Source organism: Hyla sarda, unplaced genomic scaffold (assembly GCF_029499605.1).
Source record: "Hyla sarda isolate aHylSar1 unplaced genomic scaffold, aHylSar1.hap1 scaffold_228, whole genome shotgun sequence".
NCBI lineage: Eukaryota > Metazoa > Chordata > Amphibia > Anura > Hylidae > Hyla > Hyla sarda.
The window spans coordinates 90,137-105,045 of record NW_026608958.1 but is presented as its reverse complement, the minus strand read 5'-3'; the positions used below and the strand labels follow the sequence as shown (position 1 = coordinate 105,045).

General features: G+C 46.2%; 3 non-coding genes and 3 pseudogenes across 3 annotated transcripts; all 6 read left to right on the top strand.

The window, feature by feature from the left end:
• The first annotated feature begins 2,746 nt into the window (after positions 1-2,746).
• Positions 2,747-2,948, top strand: LOC130321734 (U2 spliceosomal RNA; annotated as a pseudogene).
• A 2,088-nt stretch (positions 2,949-5,036) lies between these two features.
• On the top strand, positions 5,037-5,227 carry LOC130321715 (U2 spliceosomal RNA). Its single transcript, XR_008867398.1, has one exon. It is a non-coding gene; the product is annotated as a U2 spliceosomal RNA (small nuclear RNA).
• A 2,089-nt stretch (positions 5,228-7,316) lies between these two features.
• Positions 7,317-7,507, top strand: LOC130321769 (U2 spliceosomal RNA). Its single transcript, XR_008867436.1, has one exon. It is a non-coding gene; the product is annotated as a U2 spliceosomal RNA (small nuclear RNA).
• Positions 7,508-9,589: 2,082 nt separating this feature from the next.
• On the top strand, positions 9,590-9,779 carry LOC130321716 (U2 spliceosomal RNA). The gene has a single exon (XR_008867399.1). It is a non-coding gene; the product is annotated as a U2 spliceosomal RNA (small nuclear RNA).
• Positions 9,780-11,849: 2,070 nt separating this feature from the next.
• LOC130321736 (U2 spliceosomal RNA) lies at positions 11,850-12,009 on the top strand (annotated as a pseudogene).
• Positions 12,010-12,665: 656 nt separating this feature from the next.
• On the top strand, positions 12,666-12,873 carry LOC130321729 (U2 spliceosomal RNA; annotated as a pseudogene).
• Positions 12,874-14,909: the final 2,036 nt, after the last annotated feature.

Genomic DNA, 14,909 nt, shown 5'->3' with positions numbered 1-14,909 from the left:
CCTGCAACTTTCTGTGCGACAAATTCAGACAGGAAAAATCAGTATAAATCCTTAGAAAATTATCCCCCAGTGTCTCCATCTGCTGGCGGTATTGAATAAGCATTGCTGCACTGATGGGGTATGCATTAGACGAAAAAAAAGAAGAAAAAGAAGAATAATACGCCCAGAAAAGAGGCGAAAAGGAGAAAAATGTAAAAAAACGTGAAAAAAAAGTAAGAGGAAGAGAAGGGAAAAAAAGGTGGAAATGGGTTTAAAAGTGATTTCGGCGGAGAAATATATATATATATATATATATATATATATATATATATATATATATATATATATATACGCGCACACACACACATAGATATAAACGTATTCTCCGTTGAGATATTGCAGCCGCTGCTGTGTCCAGGCCCAGGAGCCTTAGCACTGTGCTGTGATGTCACTCAATACCACTGACATCACTAGGTGTAAACAACATCTCTCCTTTGCTGTGTATGTGACTATGGAGCTGTTTGGTGATGTCGTCTATTACGGCCTTCATAGAAGCAACAGGAGATTGTTGCATCCATCTAGAACCCTCAGAACTACAGTGCTATGATGTCACTCACTTCCACAGGCCTTGCAGAGTGTAAACAACAACAACCCAGCTTTGTTGTGTATGTAACCATAGGGATTTGTGATGTCACCTAGAACCTTCACAGCAGCGACAGCTTTATGAGGAGCATCAGCACTGCTCTGCCTGAGCAGAACCATCACCGCCATAGGTTGTCAAATAACCCGGATTTAACCCACACAGGTAAGTCCAATGGGGTGCAGGCATGTCCTCTATGCTTACAGCTTCCCGTGGGTGTTGGTTTGATACCGTTTGGGGACAGCCAAGGAGGCATCTGCAGGCAACAAAGGTAGGTGTGTGCTTGTGTGTGTGTTTCCTATGCAGATCCTAAGCCCAGTGTCACATGCAAGTAGGAGGAGTAAGAAGGGTTCCTGGCAAATCCGGGTTATGGATTGCATTTAAAAAGGCCCCGTGGGAGTGCAATGGGCCCCTGTCTTGCTGCTTAGCAATAATGGTATGGGTTTAGGTTCTGCTGTGTGTACTGGTGGTTGACTGCCCCCCAGCCCAGAGTGTGCATGGAAAATTGTCTGGCAGCCTCCCTGACAGCAAGCAGTGATAGTGCCCATGAAGGGGACCTTGTTGGGCCCGCCCCTTTCACGGTTATCGCTTCTCGGCCTTTTGGCTAAGATCAAGTGTAGTTCTGCTCACTTGGTCTGGCCAGAGGGTGTCTGGGGTACCCGGCTCCTTTGCCTGGGGGGATCGTCCTTCTTAACGGAGGGACTTCACCCCCCTGCTGCTATTAGGGAGCCGGCCTAGTCCCCAGACAACGGGGGGCGATCCACACCCACCTACCTGCTTGCGTGGGGCAGGTGCCTGGATACCTTGGAGATGGCTGAAGATCGTGGATCTGCTTCTGAAGGTGTACCATCCTTCGCAAGATTACGGAATGGAGTGCGGATTTCCTTGCAGGATGTGCGGAAAAAGGAGAGAGGCCTGGTATTCGTGGTCGAGGATGTTTTTGTTCAAGCTCTTGGAGATCAGGAAGGAACAAATTCTTTCCATGCTGGAATTTCCAAAGAGTGGATACTATGATGTTGTGCTTATGTCAGAAGAGGACTATGATGTATTCTGGAGCCGTTTTCAGCAAAGGAAAGGAAGTTCGGTCCTGGAGGGAGTGGGGATAATTCCACACTTCCCTCGCAGAGAAAGACTGGTGACTGTAAGAATGTACAGCCCATATACACCAGAAGAAGACATTGTTACTTTCCTGTTAAGATTTTGTGATAATGTATTGCCCAAAGGTAAGATTTTGAACCAGTTTGGATTATGGACTACCAAATGGAAGTTTGAAGTAAAATTTAAAGAAACGGTGGATGGTAAGCTAATAGTCCCGCCAGGGCGGTTTAAAATTGGAACGGTAAACGGTGACTTGTTTTTCTCCGGCATGCAAGAGTTTTGCCGTAAGTGTAAGCAGTATGGCCATAGTAAGGACGTATGTACATTCCTGTGGTGCTTCAAGTGCCAAGAAGAAGGTCATGAGGCGGAGAATTGTGAGAAGAAGAAGAAGTGCCATCTGTGTGGGAATGAGGGCCATCTTCTTGGCTCTTGTCCCAAGAAAAAGGTTGGGAAAAAAGAGGCGTTTAAAAGAAGCCGAGAGGAAGTAGTTGAAGCAAAAGAGCCTGAGCTAGAACAGGTTCCAATAAGAAGAGCAGCGGAACAGAAGAAAAAGAAAGAGGTGGAAGAGTTTGTGCCGTCACAATATGGTGGTGTGCTTGGAAGTTTATTGGAGAATCTGTCAGAAACAGAAAGACGGACATTTGATAAAGAAATGATTGAGCTAAAAGCAAGATTTAAGTCACGGGAGGAGGAGGTGCGGGACAAAGTTTATTTTTCTTTTAAGGCGGATATGAATCGTTTCTTTGAAGCGTATAAAATTCCAGCCTGGTTGGCATCTCAAGCCAAGAGTGATGTGACTAGAGGGAATATCAGTCTAGGTTTGATTGATTTCCTAACGGTGTATGCTTGGAGGAAGGGAATGACTTTCTAATGGAGATTTGTTAATTAGAAAGTAAGGTATGGTTTAGTTATTTTATGAGTTTTTTCTTTATGTATTGATTTTAAAATGTTTCTTTTTATTTCATTTGGTGTTTAAGAAAAGAAATTAAATTATGTTACCCAAGGATGAACACAATAATTGAGTTTCAAATAAGATCTTGGAACTCTGAGTGAGTTCTGAGGGCAACTTAAAAAAAAATCTGTTCTTATCAGTTTAATATCTGATACGTCCCCTATCTGGGGACCATATATTAAATGGATTTTTGAGAACGGGGGCCGATTTCGAAGCTTGCTTCCGTCGCCCTATGCATTGACCCGATATGGCAGTATCTTCGGGTACAGTGCACCACCCCCTTACAGGGTTAAAAAGAAAGATTCCTACTTTCATTGCTACCTGCTTGCTGGCTAGCCAGCTAGCCAGCCCTGTGGGCCTTGCTGCTGCTGCAGCCAAAAAACAAAAGGTGGTGCTGCTGCTGCTTCTGCTGTTTCTGCTTCTGCTTGTGTCTGGCCCCTGTTGGAGCGTCCAGGCACAGGACTTCTGCTGCTGCTGACTAAATGGCCTCCTTAATTGGATCATTTGAGTAGCCAGCACACCTGTGCAGGTAGGGCATGACATGATAGGCAGCTGCCTTGATAGCGGGTGGGTGCTGAATGTTCCTAATTGACAAAATAAGATTAATGCTTATGAAGAAATATAAAATCTCATCCCTTCCCCAATATCGCGCCACACCCCTACCCCTTAATTCCCTGGTTGAACTTGATGGACATATGTCTTTTTTCGACCGTACTAACTATGTAACTATGTAACATAACATGGGGGGGGGGGGGGGTCTCCTGGCTGTTCACACAGGTGTGTCATTGCTGTACATTGACCATGCATTGCTTCTGTGGTATTGCAAAGGCAAAGACAAATGCTTCCAGCCATCCATTGCACTAATGGATTGGTCATCAGCTGGCTGTCTATGTCCCGCATCAATATAGACCAAAGTACAGAGGGTTAGGCTATGCTATTGTGCACCTACCTGATGCATCAGAAGGTGCGAGGCCCTTGCTAAATTCTGTGCACAGACTTTGAGATCTATGCTTTAGACTGTATCTAAACCTGCTCCAACATGGACTGACATTCTGGCCTACTTTCAGCCGATGCGACTTGTCTGTCGCTGAACAGTCGCTTTTTATGTATTCAGCACCTATGTATAATGTTGTAAAAATGCTCTAGAAGCTAAAGTCGCAGAAATGTCACACATATTTGGCCTGCAACTTTCTGTGCGACAAATTCAGACAGGAAAAATCAGTATAAATCCTTAGAAAATTATCCCCCAGTGTCTCCATCTGCTGGCGGTATTGAATAAGCATTGCTGCACTGATGGGGTATGCATTAGACGAAAAAAAAGAAGAAAAAGAAGAATAATACGCCCAGAAAAGAGGCGAAAAGGAGAAAAACGTAAAAAAACGTGAAAAAAAAGTAAGAGGAAGAGAAGGGAAAAAAAGGTGGAAATGGGTTTAAAAGTGATTTCGTCGGAGAAATATATATATATATATATATATATATATATATATATATATACGCGCACACACACACATAGATATAAACGTATTCTCCGTTGAGATATTGCAGCCGCTGCTGTGTCCAGGCCCAGGAGCCTTAGCACTGTGCTGTGATGTCACTCAATACCACTGACATCACTAGGTGTAAACAACATCTCTCCTTTGCTGTGTATGTGACTATGGAGCTGTTTGGTGATGTCGTCTATTACGGCCTTCATAGAAGCAACAGGAGATTGTTGCATCCATCTAGAACCCTCAGAACTACAGTGCTATGATGTCACTCACTTCCACAGGCCTTGCAGAGTGTAAACAACAACAACCCAGCTTTGTTGTGTATGTAACCATAGGGATTTGTGATGTCACCTAGAACCTTCACAGCAGCGACAGCTTTATGAGGAGCATCAGCACTGCTCTGCCTGAGCAGAACCATCACCGCCATAGGTTGTCAAATAACCCGGATTTAACCCACACAGGTAAGTCCAATGGGGTGCAGGCATGTCCTCTATGCTTACAGCTTCCCGTGGGTGTTGGTTTGATACCGTTTGGGGACAGCCAAGGAGGCATCTGCAGGCAACAAAGGTAGGTGTGTGCTTGTGTGTGTGTTTCCTATGCAGATCCTAAGCCCAGTGTCACATGCAAGTAGGAGGAGTAAGAAGGGTTCCTGGCAAATCCGGGTTATGGATTGCATTTAAAAAGGCCCCGTGGGAGTGCAATGGGCCCCTGTCTTGCTGCTTAGCAATAATGGTATGGGTTTAGGTTCTGCTGTGTGTACTGGTGGTTGACTGCCCCACAGCCCAGAGTGTGCATGGAAAATTGTCTGGCAGCCTCCCTGACAGCAAGCAGTGATAGTGCCCATGAAGGGGACCTTGTTGGGCCCGCCCCTTTCACGGTTATCGCTTCTCGGCCTTTTGGCTAAGATCAAGTGTAGTATCTGTTCTTATCAGTTTAATATCTGATACGTCCCCTATCTGGGGACCATATATTAAATGGATTTTTGAGAACGGGGGCCGATTTCGAAGCTTGCTTCCGTCGCCCTATGCATTGACCCAATATGGCAGTATCTTCGGGTACAGTGCACCACCCCCTTACAGGGTTAAAAAGAAAGATTCCTACTTTCATTGCTACCTGCTTGCTGGCTAGCCAGCTAGCCAGCCCTGTGGGCCTTGCTGCTGCTGCAGCCAAAAAACAAAAGGTGGTGCTGCTGCTGCTTCTGCTGCTTCTGCTTCTGCTTGTGTCTGGCCCCTGTTGGAGCGTCCAGGCACAGGACTTCTGCTGCTGCTGACTAAATGGCCTCCTTAATTGGATCATTTGAGTAGCCAGCACACCTGTGCAGGTAGGGCATGACATGATAGGCAGCTGCCTTGATAGCGGGTGGGTGCTGAATGTTCCTAATTGACAAAATAAGATTAATGCTTATGAAGAAATATAAAATCTCATCCCTTCCCCAATATCGCGCCACACCCCTACCCCTTAATTCCCTGGTTGAACTTGATGGACATATGTCTTTTTTCGACCGTACTAACTATGTAACTATGTAACATAACATGGGGGGGGGGGGGGGGTCTCCTGGCTGTTCACACAGGTGTGTCATTGCTGTACATTGACCATGCATTGCTTCTGTGGTATTGCAAAGGCAAAGACAAATGCTTCCAGCCATCCATTGCACTAATGGATTGGTCATCAGCTGGCTGTCTATGTCCCGCATCAATATAGACCAAAGTACAGAGGGTTAGGCTATGCTATTGTGCACCTACCTGATGCATCAGAAGGTGCGAGGCCCTTGCTAAATTCTGTGCACAGACTTTGAGATCTATGCTTTAGACTGTATCTAAACCTGCTCCAACATGGACTGACATTCTGGCCTACTTTCAGCCGATGCGACTTGTCTGTCGCTGAACAGTCGCTTTTTATGTATTCAGCACCTATGTATAATGTTGTAAAAATGCTCTAGAAGCTAAAGTCGCAGAAATGTCACACATATTTGGCCTGCAACTTTCTGTGCGACAAATTCAGACAGGAAAAATCAGTATAAATCTTTAGAAAATTATCCCCCAGTGTCTCCATCTGCTGGCGGTATTGAATAAGCATTGCTGCACTGATGGGGTATGCATTAGACGAAAAAAAAGAAGAAAAAGAAGAATAATACGCCCAGAAAAGAGGCGAAAAGGAGAAAAACGTAAAAAAAAACGTGAAAAAAAAGTAAGAGGAAGAGAAGGGAAAAAAAGGTGGAAATGGGTTTAAAAGTGATTTCGTCGGAGAAATATATATATATATATATATATATATATATATATATATACGCGCACACACACACATAGATATAAACGTATTCTCCGTTGAGATATTGCAGCCGCTGCTGTGTCCAGGCCCAGGAGCCTTAGCACTGTGCTGTGATGTCACTCAATACCACTGACATCACTAGGTGTAAACAACATCTCTCCTTTGCTGTGTATGTGACTATGGAGCTGTTTGGTGATGTCGTCTATTACGGCCTTCATAGAAGCAACAGGAGATTGTTGCATCCATCTAGAACCCTCAGAACTACAGTGCTATGATGTCACTCACTTCCACAGGCCTTGCAGAGTGTAAACAACAACAACCCAGCTTTGTTGTGTATGTAACCATAGGGATTTGTGATGTCACCTAGAACCTTCACAGCAGCGACAGCTTTATGAGGAGCATCAGCACTGCTCTGCCTGAGCAGAACCATCACCGCCATAGGTTGTCAAATAACCCGGATTTAACCCACACAGGTAAGTCCAATGGGGTGCAGGCATGTCCTCTATGCTTACAGCTTCCCGTGGGTGTTGGTTTGATACCGTTTGGGGACAGCCAAGGAGGCATCTGCAGGCAACAAAGGTAGGTGTGTGCTTGTGTGTGTGTTTCCTATGCAGATCCTAAGCCCAGTGTCACATGCAAGTAGGAGGAGTAAGAAGGGTTCCTGGCAAATCCGGGTTATGGATTGCATTTAAAAAGGCCCCGTGGGAGTGCAATGGGCCCCTGTCTTGCTGCTTAGCAATAATGGTATGGGTTTAGGTTCTGCTGTGTGTACTGGTGGTTGACTGCCCCCCAGCCCAGAGTGTGCATGGAAAATTGTCTGGCAGCCTCCCTGACAGCAAGCAGTGATAGTGCCCATGAAGGGGACCTTGTTGGGCCCGCCCCTTTCACGGTTATCGCTTCTCGGCCTTTTGGCTAAGATCAAGTGTAGTATCTGTTCTTATCAGTTTAATATCTGATACGTCCCCTATCTGGGGACCATATATTAAATGGATTTTTGAGAACGGGGGCCGATTTCGAAGCTTGCTTCCGTCGCCCTATGCATTGACCCGATATGGCAGTATCTTCGGGTACAGTGCACCACCCCCTTACAGGGTTAAAAAGAAAGATTCCTACTTTCATTGCTACCTGCTTGCTGGCTAGCCAGCTAGCCAGCCCTGTGGGCCTTGCTGCTGCTGCAGCCAAAAAACAAAAGGTGGTGCTGCTGCTGCTTCTGCTGCTTCTGCTTCTGCTTGTGTCTGGCCCCTGTTGGAGCGTCCAGGCACAGGACTTCTGCTGCTGCTGACTAAATGGCCTCCTTAATTGGATCATTTGAGTAGCCAGCACACCTGTGCAGGTAGGGCATGACATGATAGGCAGCTGCCTTGATAGCGGGTGGGTGCTGAATGTTCCTAATTGACAAAATAAGATTAATGCTTATGAAGAAATATAAAATCTCATCCCTTCCCCAATATCGCGCCACACCCCTACCCCTTAATTCCCTGGTTGAACTTGATGGACATATGTCTTTTTTCGACCGTACTAACTATGTAACTATGTAACATAACATGGGGGGGGGGGGGGGTCTCCTGGCTGTTCACACAGGTGTGTCATTGCTGTACATTGACCATGCATTGCTTCTGTGGTATTGCAAAGGCAAAGACAAATGCTTCCAGCCATCCATTGCACTAATGGATTGGTCATCAGCTGGCTGTCTATGTCCCGCATCAATATAGACCAAAGTACAGAGGGTTAGGCTATGCTATTGTGCACCTACCTGATGCATCAGAAGGTGCGAGGCCCTTGCTAAATTCTGTGCACAGACTTTGAGATCTATGCTTTAGACTGTATCTAAACCTGCTCCAACATGGACTGACATTCTGGCCTACTTTCAGCCGATGCGACTTGTCTGTCGCTGAACAGTCGCTTTTTATGTATTCAGCACCTATGTATAATGTTGTAAAAATGCTCTAGAAGCTAAAGTCGCAGAAATGTCACACATATTTGGCCTGCAACTTTCTGTGCGACAAATTCAGACAGGAAAAATCAGTATAAATCCTTAGAAAATTATCCCCCAGTGTCTCCATCTGCTGGCGGTATTGAATAAGCATTGCTGCACTGATGGGGTATGCATTAGACGAAAAAAAAGAAGAAAAAGAAGAATAATACGCCCAGAAAAGAGGCGAAAAGGAGAAAAACGTAAAAAAACGTGAAAAAAAAGTAAGAGGAAGAGAAGGGAAAAAAAGGTGGAAATGGGTTTAAAAGTGATTTCGGCGGAGAAATATATATATATATATATATATATATATATATATACGCGCACACACACACATAGATATAAACGTATTCTCCGTTGAGATATTGCAGCCGCTGCTGTGTCCAGGCCCAGGAGCCTTAGCACTGTGCTGTGATGTCACTCAATACCACTGACATCACTAGGTGTAAACAACATCTCTCCTTTGCTGTGTATGTGACTATGGAGCTGTTTGGTGATGTCGTCTATTACGGCCTTCATAGAAGCAACAGGAGATTGTTGCATCCATCTAGAACCCTGAGAACTACAGTGCTATGATGTCACTCACTTCCACAGGCCTTGCAGAGTGTAAACAACAACAACCCAGCTTTGTTGTGTATGTAACCATAGGGATTTGTGATGTCACCTAGAACCTTCACAGCAGCGACAGCTTTATGAGGAGCATCAGCACTGCTCTGCCTGAGCAGAACCATCACCGCCATAGGTTGTCAAATAACCCGGATTTAACCCACACAGGTAAGTCCAATGGGGTGCAGGCATGTCCTCTATGCTTACAGCTTCCGTGGGTGTTGGTTTGATACCGTTTGGGGACCAGCCAAGGAGGCATCTGCAGGCAACAAAGGTAGGTGTGTGCTTGTGTGTGTGTTTCCTATGCAGATCCTAAGCCCAGTGTCACATGCAAGTAGGAGGAGTAAGAAGGGTTCCTGGCAAATCCGGGTTATGGATTGCATTTAAAAAGGCCCCGTGGGAGTGCAATGGGCCCCTGTCTTGCTGCTTAGCAATAATGGTATGGGTTTAGGTTCTGCTGTGTGTACTGGTGGTTGACTGCCCCCCAGCCCAGAGTGTGCATGGAAAATTGTCTGGCAGCCTCCCTGACAGCAAGCAGTGATAGTGCCCATGAAGGGGACCTTGTTGGGCCCGCCCCTTTCACGGTTATCGCTTCTCGGCCTTTTGGCTAAGATCAAGTGTAGTATCTGTTCTTATCAGTTTAATATCTGATACGTCCCTATCTGGGGACCATATATTAAATGGATTTTTGAGAACGGGGGCCGATTTCGAAGCTTGCTTCCGTCGCCCTATGCATTGACCCGATATGGCAGTATCTTCGGGTACAGTGCACCACCCCCTTACAGGGTTAAAAAGAAAGATTCCTACTTTCATTGCTACCTGCTTGCTGGCTAGCCAGCTAGCCAGCCCTGTGGGCCTTGCTGCTGCTGCAGCCAAAAAACAAAAGGTGGTGCTGCTGCTGCTTCTGCTGCTTCTGCTTGTGTCTGGCCCCTGTTGGAGCGTCCAGGCACAGGACTTCTGCTGCTGCTGACTAAATGGCCTCCTTAATTGGATCATTTGAGTAGCCAGCACACCTGTGCAGGTAGGGCATGACATGATAGGCAGCTGCCTTGATAGCGGGTGGGTGCTGAATGTTCCTAATTGACAAAATAAGATTAATGCTTATGAAGAAATATAAAATCTCATCCCTTCCCCAATATCGCGCCACACCCCTACCCCTTAATTCCCTGGTTGAACTTGATGGACATATGTCTTTTTTCGACCGTACTAACTATGTAACTATGTAACATAACATGGGGGGGGGGGTCTCCTGGCTGTTCACACAGGTGTGTCATTGCTGTACATTGACCATGCATTGCTTCTGTGGTATTGCAAAGGCAAAGACAAATGCTTCCAGCCATCCATTGCACTAATGGATTGGTCATCAGCTGGCTGTCTATGTCCCGCATCAATATAGACCAAAGTACAGAGGGTTAGGCTATGCTATTGTGCACCTACCTGATGCATCAGAAGGTGCGAGGCCCTTGCTAAATTCTGTGCACAGACTTTGAGATCTATGCTTTAGACTGTATCTAAACCTGCTCCAACATGGACTGACATTCTGGCCTACTTTCAGCCGATGCGACTTGTCTGTCGCTGAACAGTCGCTTTTTATGTATTCAGCACCTATGTATAATGTTGTAAAAATGCTCTAGAAGCTAAAGTCGCAGAAATGTCACACATATTTGGCCTGCAACTTTCTGTGCGACAAATTCAGACAGGAAAAATCAGTATAAATCCTTAGAAAATTATCCCCCAGTGTCTCCATCTGCTGGCGGTATTGAATAAGCATTGCTGCACTGATGGGGTATGCATTAGACGAAAAAAAAGAAGAAAAAGAAGAATAATACGCCCAGAAAAGAGGCGAAAAGGAGAAAAACGTAAAAAAACGTGAAAAAAAAGTAAGAGGAAGAGAAGGGAAAAAAAGGTGGAAATGGGTTTAAAAGTGATTTCGGCGGAGAAATATATATATATATATATATATATATATATATACGCGCACACACACACATAGATATAAACGTATTCTCCGTTGAGATATTGCAGCCGCTGCTGTGTCCAGGCCCAGGAGCCTTAGCACTGTGCTGTGATGTCACTCAATACCACTGACATCACTAGGTGTAAACAACATCTCTCCTTTGCTGTGTATGTGACTATGGAGCTGTTTGGTGATGTCGTCTATTACGGCCTTCATAGAAGCAACAGGAGATTGTTGCATCCATCTAGAACCCTCAGAACTACAGTGCTATGATGTCACTCACTTCCACAGGCCTTGCAGAGTGTAAACAACAACAACCCAGCTTTGTTGTGTATGTAACCATAGGGATTTGTGATGTCACCTAGAACCTTCACAGCAGCGACAGCTTTATGAGGAGCATCAGCACTGCTCTGCCTGAGCAGAACCATCACCGCCATAGGTTGTCAAATAACCCGGATTTAACCCACACAGGTAAGTCCAATGGGGTGCAGGCATGTCCTCTATGCTTACAGCTTCCCGTGGGTGTTGGTTTGATACCGTTTGGGGACAGCCAAGGAGGCATCTGCAGGCAACAAAGGTAGGTGTGTGCTTGTGTGTGTGTTTCCTATGCAGATCCTAAGCCCAGTGTCACATGCAAGTAGGAGGAGTAAGAAGGGTTCCTGGCAAATCCGGGTTATGGATTGCATTTAAAAAGGCCCCGTGGGAGTGCAATGGGCCCCTGTCTTGCTGCTTAGCAATAATGGTATGGGTTTAGGTTCTGCTGTGTGTACTGGTGGTTGACTGCCCCCCAGCCCAGAGTGTGCATGGAAAATTGTCTGGCAGCCTCCCTGACAGCAAGCAGTGATAGTGCCCATGAAGGGGACCTTGTTGGGCCCGCCCCTTTCACGGTTATCGCTTCTCGGCCTTTTGGCTAAGATCAAGTGTAGTATCTGTTCTTATCAGTTTTCATGCTGGTGGGGATGGGTGCTGCATGGAGGATGCAGGTGTACCAGGGCTTTCCGGGGCTGGTTTTGAGGAATCAGCTCGACGGCTGCCCCGATGTGACCTGTTCCCTCCGGGTCTCGCCATGAGGCTGAGAGGGTCTAGAGCCGAGGTACTTTTGTGCCTTGGGGAGTGGTGACCCCGAGGTGCCGAAACTCACTGGGAGAATAGACTCACTGAGTTGAAGCACGGGCACCATAATCTCTTCACCTTGTGGCACTCACCTCTTGATTCCCGGCCTTCTGGCTAGGATCAGAGAAATTTTTATAGATCCGGCCGGATGTCCGGGCAGTATATCTGCACACATTCACTTATTTATTTCTTTTTTTGTCTCACTGTGTCACTTTTTGCGTGTTGTGTGTTCACAGGATTTGTCAGGATGCGGTAGCCCTTCTGGGTGTCCCTCCTGGCGGTCTAGGGGAGGTGTGTGTGGCCATTAGGTTCCGCACCTCCCTGCAAACACCCCGGGTACTCCTGCTTTGGCAGGGTACCTACCGTAATCGGCTCTGCGGGCAGATACCTTGGCTAACGCCAAGGGGGATGCCGGGAGCATTTGTGGTCCCCTAGTAGCTTCGGCGAAAAGGGACATCGAACCTGGAACCTCGCAGGTACCTTTTGGTCCGGAGGCGAAGGGTAAGGTTTGTTGGGGGGCCTCTCTCCTATCGGAGAAGGGCTTGCGATAGACTGCATCCTTTGTGCACGTTTTTTTAGTGTAACACGTTTGCACTTTTTCTTGCACTTTGGGTGAATCGAAAGCACGTTCCTCGGCTTTAGAAAAAATCTGTTCTTATCAGTTTAATATCTGATACGTCCCCTATCTGGGGACCATATATTAAATGGATTTTTGAGAACGGGGGCCGATTTCGAAGCTTGCTTCCGTCGCCCTATGCATTGACCCGATATGGCAGTATCTTCGGGTACAGTGCACCACCCCCTTACAGGGTTAAAAAGAAAGATTCCTACTTTCATTGCTACCTGCCTGCTGGCTAGCCAGCTAGCCAGCCCTGTGGGCCTTGCTGCTGCTGCAGCCAAAAAACAAAAGGTGGTGCTGCTGCTGCTTCTGCTGCTTCTGCTTCTGCTTGTGTCTGGCCCCTGTTGGAGCGTCCAGGCACAGGACTTCTGCTGCTGCTGACTAAATGGCCTCCTTAATTGGATCATTTGAGTAGCCAGCACACCTGTGCAGGTAGGGCATGACATGATAGGCAGCTGCCTTGATAGCGGGTGGGTGCTGAATGTTCCTAATTGACAAAATAAGATTAATGCTTATGAAGAAATATAAAATCTCATCCCTTCCCCAATATCGCGCCACACCCCTACCCCTTAATTCCCTGGTTGAACTTGATGGACATATGTCTTTTTTCGACCGTACTAACTATGTAACTATGTAACATAACATGGGGGGGGGGGGGGGGGTCTCCTGGCTGTTCACACAGGTGTGTCATTGCTGTACATTGACCATGCATTGCTTCTGTGGTATTGCAAAGGCAAAGACAAATGCTTCCAGCCATCCATTGCACTAATGGATTGGTCATCAGCTGGCTGTCTATGTCCCGCATCAATATAGACCAAAGTACAGAGGGTTAGGCTATGCTATTGTGCACCTACCTGATGCATCAGAAGGTGCGAGGCCCTTGCTAAATTCTGTGCACAGACTTTGAGATCTATGCTTTAGACTGTATCTAAACCTGCTCCAACATGGACTGACATTCTGGCCTACTTTCAGCCGATGCGACTTGTCTGTCGCTGAACAGTCGCTTTTTATGTATTCAGCACCTATGTATAATGTTGTAAAAATGCTCTAGAAGCTAAAGTCGCAGAAATGTCACACATATTTGGCCTGCAACTTTCTGTGCGACAAATTCAGACAGGAAAAATCAGTATAAATCCTTAGAAAATTATCCCCCAGTGTCTCCATCTGCTGGCGGTATTGAATAAGCATTGCTGCACTGATGGGGTATGCATTAGACGAAAAAAAAGAAGAAAAAGAAGAATAATACGCCCAGAAAAGAGGCGAAAAGGAGAAAAACGTAAAAAAACGTGAAAAAAAAGTAAGAGGAAGAGAAGGGAAAAAAAGGTGGAAATGGGTTTAAAAGTGATTTCGGCGGAGAAATATATATATATATATATATATATATATATATATATATATATATATACGCGCACACACACACATAGATATAAACGTATTCTCCGTTGAGATATTGCAGCCGCTGCTGTGTCCAGGCCCAGGAGCCTTAGCACTGTGCTGTGATGTCACTCAATACCACTGACATCACTAGGTGTAAACAACATCTCTCCTTTGCTGTGTATGTGACTATGGAGCTGTTTGGTGATGTCGTCTATTACGGCCTTCATAGAAGCAACAGGAGATTGTTGCATCCATCTAGAACCCTCAGAACTACAGTGCTATGATGTCACTCACTTCCACAGGCCTTGCAGAGTGTAAACAACAACAACCCAGCTTTGTTGTGTATGTAACCATAGGGATTTGTGATGTCACCTAGAACCTTCACAGCAGCGACAGCTTTATGAGGAGCATCAGCACTGCTCTGCCTGAGCAGAACCATCACCGCCATAGGTTGTCAAATAACCCGGATTTAACCCACACAGGTAAGTCCAATGGGGTGCAGGCATGTCCTCTATGCTTACAGCTTCCCGTGGGTGTTGGTTTGATACCGTTTGGGGACAGCCAAGGAGGCATCTGCAGGCAACAAAGGTAGGTGTGTGCTTGTGTGTGTGTTTCCTATGCAGATCCTAAGCCCAGTGTCACATGCAAGTAGGAGGAGTAAGAAGGGTTCCTGGCAAATCCGGGTTATGGATTGCATTTAAAAAGGCCCCGTGGGAGTGCAATGGGCCCCTGTCTTGCTGCTTAGCAATAATGGTATGGGTTTAGGTTCTGCTGTGTGTACTGGTGGTTGACTGCCCCCCAGCCCAGAGTGTGCATGGAAAATTGTCTGGCAGCCTCCCTG